Below are 12,678 nucleotides of genomic sequence, written 5' to 3'. Positions count from 1 at the left end.
CTCTGCACAGAAGAGCAGTGAAAACATCCCAGGAACACGAGGAAGGCATGTTCAGAGCAGCCAGAAACAAAACCACCACCAGGATTTCGAACGGCAAATTGAGTCGGAGCCCTTCTAGTAACACATCCCATTCTACTGAAGAACAGAGAGAGCAGGATTCGTGCTCCATGTCTCTGCCGTCCCTCCGCATTCACCCGCCTCTGCACCATCTTCCCTCTGGCATCCTCCAACAACCCAGCCTTACTCCACATCCTGCCGTGCTGGCCTGGCACCTGGGCAAGGGCTGCCACGGCCCGCTGGATGCAGCGGTGGGGCTTGCTGCCAGCCACTGCCAAAGAGAGTTAGCAAGGGGAGAGCTTGGCTGTTTCTTCCCCTTCAGTGTCAGCACTAACTCATGCCTCTCACCTCCCCTGCCTGCTGATTTTAGCAACCACAAAAAAATTTGTAGGAATTTAATTGTCTTTGAGACTTCCACTTCCTGCAGGATTTGGTGGGAATTTGCCAAGACACTCAGTGTTATGGGAGGGGGGGAATGGGGACAGACAAGCAGACAGACAGACATCATCACCACCACCACACACACCTCACTTCCCTGGAATCCAGACTAAAAACACCCAGGCTCTGGAGCAGAAATACTCATGAAAACATTTCATAATGCTTTACCAAGGAGTGATATCAGTATCATTATCTCCAGTTTATGGCTGCAGCACTGACTGGTCACGACACGCCTCAAGTCACCCATCAGATAGCTTTTCCTTCTGGCTCTGCTACTATGTCTCCTGATTGCAAGTCAGTGCCCTACCAGTGGAGTCATCCCAAACTGCAGGCTGCACGAGAGGAAGGGGCTGCAGGAGTTAATACATGAATATCTAAACACAGCTAGTCTCTTTGCAGACAGGAAGGAAAGGGAAGAATTTTAAAGGTACAACAGAAACCAAGAAATGCAATTCTCCTTCCAAAAGACAACACCTACCTCTACCAGGTTCAGTACACTAGGCATTGTAGATGCATTTCATGAAAAGGCAGCATAGGACAAGACTGACTGCAACCAGCATACACCACAGAGGTGACTGCTTAAATCAAGAAACAAGCCAGAACCAAAACAGAAACCCAGAGAAGTCTGAGCAAGGGAGAAGGTGGGATCTGAACTCCAGCTTTCTGATCAGGCATCTTCTCAAACTCCTGGGGGACCCTCTCTAAGAAACCCTTAACATTGCCACTGCGCTTCAAATCTAGCCATGCTTAGCACTATTCAGCCAAACCTTACCAAGGCTAAATTTTTACCATTTTCCTTTGTTCCCTTCGCATGTGAAAGGATAAAGTGGTCAGGAATCATTTAAATGATTCCTTATTTAGTAAAACAATGCGATTTCCGTTGTCTTATCCCTTAGGTTTCAAATTTTGCATATCAGAATTACTTCTTACCAAGGGAAGAATGTTCCTATCATTATAAGTTGAATCTAAAAAAATTAGAAAATAAGACAAGAATTATTGAATTTACTTTTTAATGCAAGAAATTGTACGAAAGAGCAGTGTGAATTGCCATTTTATTTCTCTAATTACATATCCTCCTCTGTATCTCCTCCTTTCTTATTGTTTTCAGGTAAAGATCAAGGATACAATTCCTCCCCTGCTCCACCATAAAACAGAAGGCAAGTAATGAGCCCAGCAAGACTTGACCTCTGCCATCAATCTCCTACCTGCTGTCAGCCTGTTTGCCATCAGCAGGGTAGAAATGCCTGTGACTGGATACCACAAGCTCTCCCACACTGCTGCTATTACTAGTCTTAAGACTGATGGTCCACACAGATAATTACATTTGTAGTGACAAACACTGCCTGAGATCAAAGTTTTTGCAGTGTTTGCTTTGAGCTGCTGTATAGCTACACCACTACAAGTTATTGCATATTAATGCAATGTCAAAAAAAGTACCATGTGGTGATGTCAGGACACAGCATTGCCCTCATTTTGTAGCTTCCTTCATCAAGGTATCAAATTCTCCTTACTGGTACACCTTTGAACTACATTAAAATAAATCAAGTGAAAGGATGCCATGAGAGAGGAAAGACTTTCAGGAACGCAGTGGTTTGATACATAGGGATGGCTCCCCAGATGAGTGCTCCTCTCACTCTGCTGCAAGCGTGATCAGACCATCCACTCTGATGAGGCAGGTAGGCTGGATGAGAGCCACATGTAGTATCTTCAAGGGTCAAATACTGTTTAGATAAGGCACTGGTCTGACTAAGAGCCCTGAGAAAGCCTCCTACAGTCTCCGTTCCAGTAAGACAGTTTACAGACAAACAATCATCAATCTGCAACTCCTCATCCCCCACACCATCTTTGCCAAAACAAAAATGGAAAGACAAAAAAACCCACAGAACCAAAAAGAGATGCTTTAATATGACAAATCTTTTCTACACCCAATCACTTGGGTTTTCCCAATAGCCAGCACAATACAGGCACTGAGACTGAACTCTTGTGAGTGCAAATTCAGTTTCAGCTACACTGATACGATACTAGCTTTGCACAACCACAATCAGATAGTTTGCTTCGCTCTTTGCAACATTTTGAAGTCCTGAAGGAACGTTTAAAAAGAAATGTCTTCATTGAGCTTAAATGCATTATGCCATAAGCCTTGAAATACCAACCGTAACTCAATTAAGGACCATTTATCCTGCTTCCATTTGCTTTCCTGAAGAAGCAATCACCACTGATTTACACGTTACCTTTAACACTGGTCTCATCAGACAACAGGCTTTGTGTTGGCATGGTGGTTTCCCTCTTTGACCACGGATAAACACCGTTCCCTACTGCTTTAAGGCTCCAGCCCTAACATACCAGGCAGCCCTAAGAGCATGCACACATCAACAAGCAGGCTCAGGGCTCAAGTTTGTAACAGAAAAAACAGCTACTGTAGGCCTATGGGGGCCAAGGGGTGCAAACGCTCGAATTCGTCCCCTGCCACTAGTGGTCCAGTACTCTTTCATCTGCCACTCTCCACTTTCAATCCCAATGCAGTTGTTTCAGTGAACAAAGCTCTTCCCGCTCTTTCAAACCATTTTTATGCACTTAATGGGTGCAGATCTGGGAGCAAACTGGAAACTGCCAGTCCCAATCTGACCAAAGAGCAACATTAAATCTGCAATTCTGATTGAGTTGTCCTGTTAAGGTGTTCCTGGCAAGATCTTATTAGGCAGCTCGAGCGAAACCAGTAACTGGTATTAGTGATTTAAAACTGGTGAGATACCTGCATTACAGTGAAAAATTGTCTACAAACTGCTTTGGTGTGTGGCTTATACAAAACAGACTTCCTCTAGAAAATGCGGAGTACAGCTCAGTCTGAATCTAGCCTGTCTTATACATGCTCTAGGGGTGCAGAGCCAGCGCACCATGCTCTAGGGGTGCAGAGCCAGCACACATCCCTTCAAGAGAACAAAACACATCCTTCTAGTATTAGACACACTGAGCCAGTGTTTACACACTGATCTGCTAATAAGCAGACCCGGGAATTCCAGAACATGAGATTTATATTTCTTGCTATTTTACATTACCATAGAACGTGCCAAGTTCAGGCACTTAAATTATGAGGGCTGCTATCGCACGTTCCCTTATCAGTCTTTCACACAACTGCGTTACTGAAGCATCCCGATAAGAATGTCTAAAATGTCTGCTATGTTTTAAAACAGCAAACTCTTCCTTTTCAGCTCTGACCCAGCCATTTCAGTCAACAAAGCTCTTTCTACTCTTTCAAAACACTTTCTACTCACTTAATGGCTGTGATCATACTGACTGTCTTGCAAACTGCTACTCCCAAAAATAATGCAGCATAGCTATTTATTCATGGTAGTGGCTTGACGTGATATTTTGAGGACTACCATTTCACAATATGGAATGAAACATGGACATCCATCTTTTGACAAGAGATCTAACTATCACACTCCAGGCTTCAGACACAGAACATTAACGCACCTTTTAAATGAAGAAAATCAGGAAACTGCAACTAAAACAAACAACTTGCCAAAACCAGCATACGTTTTTGCACTTGCTTTTACATTCCCAGGCCTACTAAGATCAATGTATATATAGATAGGCATGTGTGTATACATACGCATTCATTCTCAACTACATTCCTCAGGAAGGTGCCAGTCAGAGGAAGAATAGTCAGGAGTGTAAAAAGCCATTTCTACTATAATGAGCAAAAATAGTTTCCTTTGTTGTCATTTTGAGGTTGTCGGGTTTTTTTGATTGTTTCTTCTAAAACCTGTCTTCTGTAAGCTCCGTCAATGTCTTTGAAACAATATTTGATAGCAAACTTACCTATATTGCAATAGCTACAGCTGGAATTGAATGTTAAAACACCAAATTATGAAAGTCACCTATCCCTGCACTCATTTCATTCTGCAAGAATCCCACTTGGGAAGGAAGAAGAAGGAAGAGGTGGAGTGGGGAACGCACAGCTAATTAGCGAGGTTTCACAACCTAATTCAACCTGCCAACCCATTTTTCTGCCAGTCCTGCACACGTAAATAAGATGAAAAGCAGAAAGTCCAAGTTCTTCATACATTTATTCCTCAGTCCCACCATTTCTGATTGTCTGCCTGGCTACTTCTGTCCTCTCACCACCGCCCTCTTCCTTAGAGCTCCAGACCACCACCTCCAGAACCAGGTGCAACAAAACAAACAGGACAGAAGACACAAAGCAGCATGTGTTTTTCTGAGAGCAAAGAGGCTACAGGCAGTTAGTTGTTCAAGATCTTCCTTAACGCTTAGTACCTTTACTGCAGTCCCAGCAAGTCACCCAAGGCTGAGTGATTCTTGATAGCACATACAATAAAACTCGAGGAAATACCTGTGCTGCACAGCCACACGGCATAGACTCGTGGGCTTGCGCTGAGCAGGCTCAGACATTTACAGGGTACGCTGCAGGACAAGGCTGTACTGACACACTTGTTTGACTCTCACCAGTGTCAGGCAGCACCCTGCTCAGTCTAATTAACATAATCAGGGAAGATGTAAGGGGAGAAGCAGGGCTAATTAGCCTGAGCAAAGCACCTTGTCAGCTTGGGAATCTCTGCACGGGGCTCAGATGCACAAATAGATGTACCCACCATGACTGAGCCTTTCTTACTCCCTGCAGTCAGCAGGTACTTCATTATGCCCAAGAACTACTTACTGCTGAAGCAACGTGTCTTGTCATCTGAGAGCAGAATGGGGCGATTCCTCAGTTCTTAATGCTGCTTTTTTGAAGCAAAGAACTGCAGGGGTCTTACAGATTGATGTATGATGCTTTCTCCCATTGCATGTGCTTAGGCAGATAACTCAACAGTCTTCCTTTGCATAATCTTTTTTGAGAGAGGAGGATCCTATCATGTTTGTCATGTATTTGTTTTTTCTATTTCCTTGTATAGCATTCTAGGTAGTTGAATAGAAGGAGAGGAAGAACACGGTGCTAACAATAGTTTCACTGCCTCACTGTACCTTCCCCATCTCAAAATACTCTCCAGATGGAAAGAGTTTATTTGTAAGTAGGCAAGCAGAAGGCTGTCTGAAGAAAAGCGATAATTACATTAGAATAATAATAACAACAAGAAAACCCAGAGCTAATGAAGTCTGCCTGCTTCATTTAATTTAAGAAGAGACTTCACCCTATAATGAAGACATATAAAGCTCTACAGCTCACTCACCCTTTCTACGAATGTCATCCAGAGCAGCAGGACTGCTCACTAAGCCAAACCCCTTCAGTTGAACTGGTTTGACTGGTCAATGATAACAAGAAGGAAGTGCTTGTACTTATATCTCCTTAATCACTCTGCAGGCTATCCCTCAGGTTGAATAAAGATAGTTATACAAACATTTTAATGGATCAAGTAAAAAAGAATCTTGGTAATTCTCACTGTGGATCTAACGGACATGTCTTAACTCAGAAATGAGTTACGAGGACCTTCCCGCCTCAAACAGCAGCAGTACCTGACGCAGACTGAATGACAGAGAGATTATTTTGTCTTTTTTCCCCATAAGAAGCTAATTCTTTAACAAAGTCGCTTGCAGTGCATCGTTTTACAAGAAAACAAAAAAACAACACTCCTTTCAAAAAAAAGTAAAATAGACCCAAACCACTTTAACTGTGAACATGAAAAGCATTAGCTCCTCCAGTGCTCTTCCTGTTGCTCCACCCTGAGCATCAAACTCACTTTTACTTCACCAGAGGTTCATGTTACCTGAGGTTTCTTTTTGTGAACTATTTGCATCAGAAATACTAAATCAAGCTGTTGAGAAGAGAAGTTTTATCTGCCAGAGAGACAAACTCCTGGCAGCTGAAGGCTTAAAGCACAATTTGCCCGCTGCCTCCATTGTGGACACCTCTGCATTGCAAGGAATCTCGATAGCTCTGGTCACAAATGTCCACCCATCAAGGAAGCCAAACCACATTCTGCCTACCTTCTTTCAATTGGCACATCTTTTGTAATGCTTTAGCAGGATTCACTGCAGTCCAAATGTTGGAAGCGAGACAAAAGGAATTTATAAATCACCACCCCAATTCTCCTCATCTAATGCAACCCTCGCTCCCCCAAAAGATTTCTTCTATTACTAGTGAAATAACTTGGTAATAACTTGAACTAGTGCAATAAACTTGATTTGCCACAGTGAGGAGGGTTTCTCTATTATTTAAAGAGCTGCCAGGAGAACCCATTAGAAATAAATAAAAGACTACAGCATCTCAGGTTTCCTTAGCCTGTCTCTAGTTCTGACAACCTCAATAGGCAAAGAAGCTAAGAGCAATCCTGGCAACTTGCTTCTTTATCTTGCTCCTCTTGACCTTTGTGCCATCAGGTGCCTCTGAAACATTCACCAGTGTCTGCAGCTGGAAACACCAATGCCGATTACCAGAAACAAAACTCACTGAGAAGGAACACTGATAGCATCAATACTGCCAGTTTTTTGAAGAGTATCTAATATTCCTTCCCAACATAAGCATCCAGGGTCAATTGCAAACAAACCTGGAATAAATATGAATGAACAAGTGGTTCAGAATAGTATTCTGCTACAAAGGGCTCGTGATCCCTTTTAACTAACCCACCAGTAGCAGCAGCCTTTCCTTTTGAATGCATACTCCAAACAGAAAATGGAAAAAAACCTCCCCTCTCGGAGAGCTTAATTTATATTCTCTTCCTGCTGCTGCTGCCACCAACATGATCAGCTTTGAGAGAAGCATCAGCAGGCTACTAAATACTGTTAGGGTCATCATGGGCGCAGCAAACCAGCTCACCAGTGATGCTCACTAACTCAGCAGCACAGCAAAGCAGCAGTGAAACAGAGGAGAGGCAGAAGAGCAGCAGCAGAAATATTCTAACAGGCATGGGACACCTGTGTTTTGGTCAGCTTCACCCCAGACACAACTTGCAAATACTAGAACAGCTTTCACACCATGCTATCATCTGTGACGGCTGGGCTTGGTTCCCAGTGCTTCTTCTTGGTTTACACTGGAAGTCTCTTGGACCAAGGAGTGCTGCAAGCAAGGACCTGAAGTTTCTCCAGCCGACATCACCAAGTTAAAAATAAGAGCAACCATAAACTACACTGTTGAACCACAGGAGAAGCTTTTCTCTCATGGACCATACTGCAACCACCCTGGTATTGTAATCATTAACAAATGCATTCACCTGCCTTCCTTGCTTCATTTACTCGCTCCAATGCACTAGTACTGCCTGGACTTCTCTAACAGCAAATCATGAAACAAAGCTGACAGCGAAAAGCTGGGGCAGCAGTTAAAGTGACTGCCAAAGAGAAATCTGTTTGCTCAGGCAAAAGCTGTTCTCAGTCCAAACATGGGAGTCATAATCTTACAGCCATTTGCTTGGAAGACAATGAAGGGAAGGCAAAACAGACTGGGAAACTACAGCTTGCTGCAGTAAGAGAAGAGAACAATCTTTGTGCCCAGATTTCTTTGCTCTGCAGGGTAAGTTTTACAAAGCTGACAACCGGTAGCAACATGTAGCGGCCCCAGGCATCATGCCTGCCTATCAAAGACTTGGATTTTAGCCCTGGAGAAATTACAACTTCTCAGTTCTCTGGAAGCTATATTGGCCGAGAAGAAAGCAAGAGAATAATGAATGACCTAACTAAAAATTATTTTAATGCATGGATTGCATACTGCAAGCCATAAACTTAGGGGTGCAGGGAGACCTGGGGGAAAATGGGGAGGAGGAAGACATCTTGTATTTGACAGGAACAGCATAGCCACAGATTACAAAAGGCAACCAACTGGGACTGCTACGACAGCAAAGTCATCTACTGGAGTGGTAGGGGGTGGCACACCGAATGGAAAGTATGGATTCAGCAGATAAGCCCTGGAGACAAAGGAGGAGGAAGCTCAGCAGTCCAGGCTGGAAAAGGCAGTGGGAGAAAAGACAGGTTAGAAAGTCGTGAGTCAAGGAGCCAGCCTGCAGGTATGCGGAGAAGAAAGTAGGTAAAGCTGGGGAAGCTGCACAGACGTGATTAAAAGGCATTCGGCCCTGTGCTGGTCCCTGAGCGCTTGGTGGCTTATGGCCTCATCATCCTTCTGCAGGACTCAAAGCCACCCTAGCCACCTCTCTGGTGGGTGGCAGCGGCAAGCAGATGCAGCCCCGCTCTCAATGCGCTGTCCGTAGGTGCCCATACACTGACCGTATGGGGGATGCCCCACCACTGAAACAGCTCAGTTGCTGCATGCCACCAAGGCAGGTTTGCCACCCATGCACACTCAGAGGATGGCGGCTTCCGGGCCGGGAGAGGGGGTGAGCCGACCTGGCGCCCAGAAACACCTACCACCACCCGCTTTGCTTCCACGCAGACACAGTAGCTCTGCTGCATTTCCGCAACGTCCGTTTTAATCCAATGTTCATCAGACAAAATAAACTGCCAAACCGAAGGCCCGGATTTACGGTCGGAGACTTTTTTGAAGCCCTGCAAGAGACCCAAACTGTTCCAGCTTCCTCTCCTAAATGTCAGCCTTGAGCCGTTCTTGTCTGGCCGGCGGAAGCATGTGACATGAAATAAAAGCCAGGAAATAAGACTTTCTGAATAAACATTTATTTGGTGAGAAATACTTCTGAGTTTTGGCAGAGGAATGTCAGAAACCTGAAGCCCTATGTATAGCGTGCCTACAGAGTGCAATTTCTATTTAAAGGGAAGCTGCAGCTGTCTGTAGCTCTTAATGAAGAATAATGCCTGGGAATAAATTACTGCCATTTCTGAGAAACATTTCTCAAATTACAGCGATTCTTCCCTTTTTCCCTCTCCCTATAAATACTGAGTGGCATGTATTGGGCAGTTGTTTGGAAGAACGAACACACGCAGCTCTCTCTTTTGTCGGTAGCCTGGTAATTTCCGTAGAAAACCATTAAGTGGTTTACCATACGGATACCAAAGCAATTCAAAAGCAAAGACGTTCAGTAACATTAAGGCTGCATGTGCCAAAATTTCCTGTTGCTTTCCCAAGGTGTGCACAGCTCATGACTGCTTGAACAGACACCGGGGCATCACTTTCAACCACGCCGCAAACCCAGCGTTGAGGCTCAAGGCGTGGGAGATGTCCACTCGCAGAAAACCGCTGTAAAAGGCTCGCTAACGTTCAATTGTCATCACTTGTGTATGCCTCCTCTCCAAAGGGCTGCTGCAGTGATAGTGCAGGCAGGCGGAGGTGGTGATGCTCTGGGGAGAGGGTGTGCCCAGGCTGCCGCCAGCCTGGCCAGGCGGCTCAGGAAGCGGCACTGACATCAGCTCCAGGAGCCGTCGCTCCCAGCCCCGCCACAGATCCAGGTGCCAGGAAAAACAGCCAGCGGCCAGAGGAGGAGTATGGACAAGACAGGACCAGGGTGAAGGGAGCAAGGAGGGCCAAGGAGCAGAGAAAGGAGACGACAGCTCAAAAATGGGATGGGACCGGGGCTAAGCCTTGTGTGGCCACAGTCCCCGAGATCCTCTCCAGCATCGCACTCAGCCCTTACGGTGGCAGGTTCCCACCAAAGCCGGGCATAGAAAGCCTGTCGGAGCAAGGAGCAGGGATGTTTACTATCCTGCCATTTGCAGTTTGCCCAAAACAATAGTTATAGATATGAGATCAACTGAAGATGTTTCAATTATTGACACATACTGGATTTAGAGATTTATTTTCCATTTCCCACAAACCGTGCCAGAGGTTTCACATAAGCACAAAAAAAAAAAGTGAAGAAATGCCTGTGAGTGAGAAGCACGAAGACTTTATTCATTGGTCCTGTCAGAATGTGTTTCTGCTTGTGCAGCTAGCACTCCAAAAAAGCTGCGGCATATGTTTTCTGGATGGAAAAAAAACCTCAGGATACCTAAATCCTATCAGAAAATTACAAAACCATACGCTGGAATTCACAAGGTACCCTCCTGTGAGAGCAAAGGAGCCTCGCCTCGCTTCATTTTTACCCCTCACTAAGTGAAATAAACGTTCCTCCTTAATGAATCCCTTAATGACATCCCTTTTTCTCTCTGCAAAAGAGGAATATGGACTTGATTTGTACCAGCTCTGCTATTCCAGAAATGTGCTTCATCCAACTGAGGAGAGCAGAAGAAAGGAAGCAAGAAATTTGTACTGTTTAGTAAACAGGCAGTTTCTAGGTGGATACGAGACGCTGGTCCCAATTTACTGCCCCCCTCCCTCCTCACACCCCTCTTCCTCTGAAATTTCCCTGGGTGGCAGAAGGGGGAGGTAGAAGGGATGAGAACAGCTACCGCATGCAACTGGAAAGGTCTGATTGCTTTCCGCACATCTTAACGTGACAACACCCTGCAAACACTCAGGGAGGAGAGAACAGTATTTTTCAGTAAAATCACTGTATGCTGGCATTTCCTTTCAGCAGAATCACCATCTCTCCTCATCTCTCGTATTCCTGTCTCTCTGAGAGGATAAAGAAAAGAGGGGAGGGGAGAGGAGGAGCCTGGCCAACAGCCTCCTTCTTGCAGCACTGTCCTCCAAACAGAAGCCAGGTGACAACATCGCTCTCAAGGAACTTCTAAAGAGCTCTCCATCACCTGTGAATGACTCCTGAAAGAAACCGGTCCTGGATGCCAGGGTGAGAGCCATTCTCAAGAGCACTTTCCATCCATACCTGGTGAGAAGAATGCTGCTTTTTCTGCACAAACCTGGGCCTCACAATTGTAATTTGGGGTTTTGGCACCGCAATAGCAGACCACCGCACTGCGCTTTAAGTGGGCTCATTTTAAACCATTTACGACTGGGCAGAATGTAATAATCACGCTGATAGCATCTTAGACAGATGTTCTGTCCCCTGTCATGGCTGATGACTGCCTCCTTCTCTCCTGCTGTTTATCTGGCTGATCTGGCACACCACATACCTTAGAGGACCCGAGGAACGCTCTCCTCGGCATGAGGTGGTGCTGCTGTTGCAATCAGTGGAGGTGATTGCAACATCTTGAACAAACATCTCCTGTTATCCCAACAGCTTTGCATGCTAGGACAGTTTTTTATTATTATTATTATTAGTTAAGGCTGCCCTCCTCTGCTCTAGGATGTCAGTGTACAAAGTAAGCCCTTGTGGTTTCAAAGAAGTCTTTCAAAGTGTGGGAATAAGCTGATATGGCCATGTCTGCTTGGATACATAGACAGTGAGAAGCTCCAGGTCTCAGAGGCCCCTTATTCATCTTAATGAGTTACTAACTTGGCAGCTTAGTGGTACTAGTAACTAACAACTCGAAATGTCAGCTTTGTTAACTATTTCACTGTAGATCAAAGCATGTGGGAAAGAGGAGAGATGATAAAGATTTTTCAGTGTCTTCTCTAACATTTATTTTGCAAGTGGCTCTTGGGAAAGCAGCACCGCTTAGACTCCGTCTCAGTCTGCTGCCCAAAGCCTGAACCCAAAGGGGAAAGCAGAGCAAAGGAGGGCATCGAACTTCCAGGGAGCTAGAAGGCATGCCCAGCAGTCATAAAATATATTTATATTTACTAAATTTATGGAAAGTTCAAAAACTAATTTTCTCAAACTAGAAGAATCTGCAGCTGTTTTGTCACTACTAACATCCTGAAGGACCACTGCATACTTTGGGCATAAGGATTTAAATACTAACTTGCCTAATTTTGAAATTCCCAAGGTTCCTTCTTAGGACAAAAATAAGGATTATTCTCAAACCTGGCAGGCAGAGAATTCTTGTTTTCCTCTGTTTGTGAGGATGTTTACATTTGATTTGCCCATTTCAACCCAGAAAAGCAGTGGGTTTTATGAGAAAAACAATGAACATAAAAATATTTATGCCTTCTCTTTAGCCATCCCTCACGCGAACAGTTTATTTTATTAAATGCCACAGCTGGACCAGGGTCTTAGTTATGTGACTGTGTTTCCCTCTGAAAGGTGTGCTACTCCAATTCCCATGATCACAAACCTCTGAAAGGAGCATTTGTATTGAAAATACTCAAACTAATATAACACACTGATCAAAGCAATAGGAGTTTAGAATACCAGGCACAAGTAACCACATTTGCATTCCTCTAATTTGAAACGGCCAAATAATTTCAACCATTGTATGAGCATGTATAAAACTCCTGACTCTGACCTGTAGATCGCTGAACTGTTATCCATAATATTTTTCATTCTTGTTATGCTACACAGTCACAAGGCCTTCAAAAGCAGGCTTACATATTTAACTAAAAAGCGA

General features: G+C 44.5%; 1 protein-coding gene across 8 annotated transcripts in view; it reads right to left on the bottom strand.

Annotated features, from left to right (window-relative positions):
• ATXN1 (ataxin 1) overlaps positions 1-12,678 on the bottom strand; it is a 253,466-nt gene that overhangs the window by 79,354 nt on the left and 161,434 nt on the right. The gene's annotated exons all lie outside the window — the stretch shown is intronic.

The sequence above is a fragment of the Aptenodytes patagonicus genome, chromosome 2 (assembly GCF_965638725.1).
Source record: "Aptenodytes patagonicus chromosome 2, bAptPat1.pri.cur, whole genome shotgun sequence".
Lineage (NCBI taxonomy): Eukaryota > Metazoa > Chordata > Aves > Sphenisciformes > Spheniscidae > Aptenodytes > Aptenodytes patagonicus.
The sequence above is the reverse complement of the archived record's forward strand: the minus strand, read 5'-3'. Positions and strand labels throughout refer to the sequence as shown.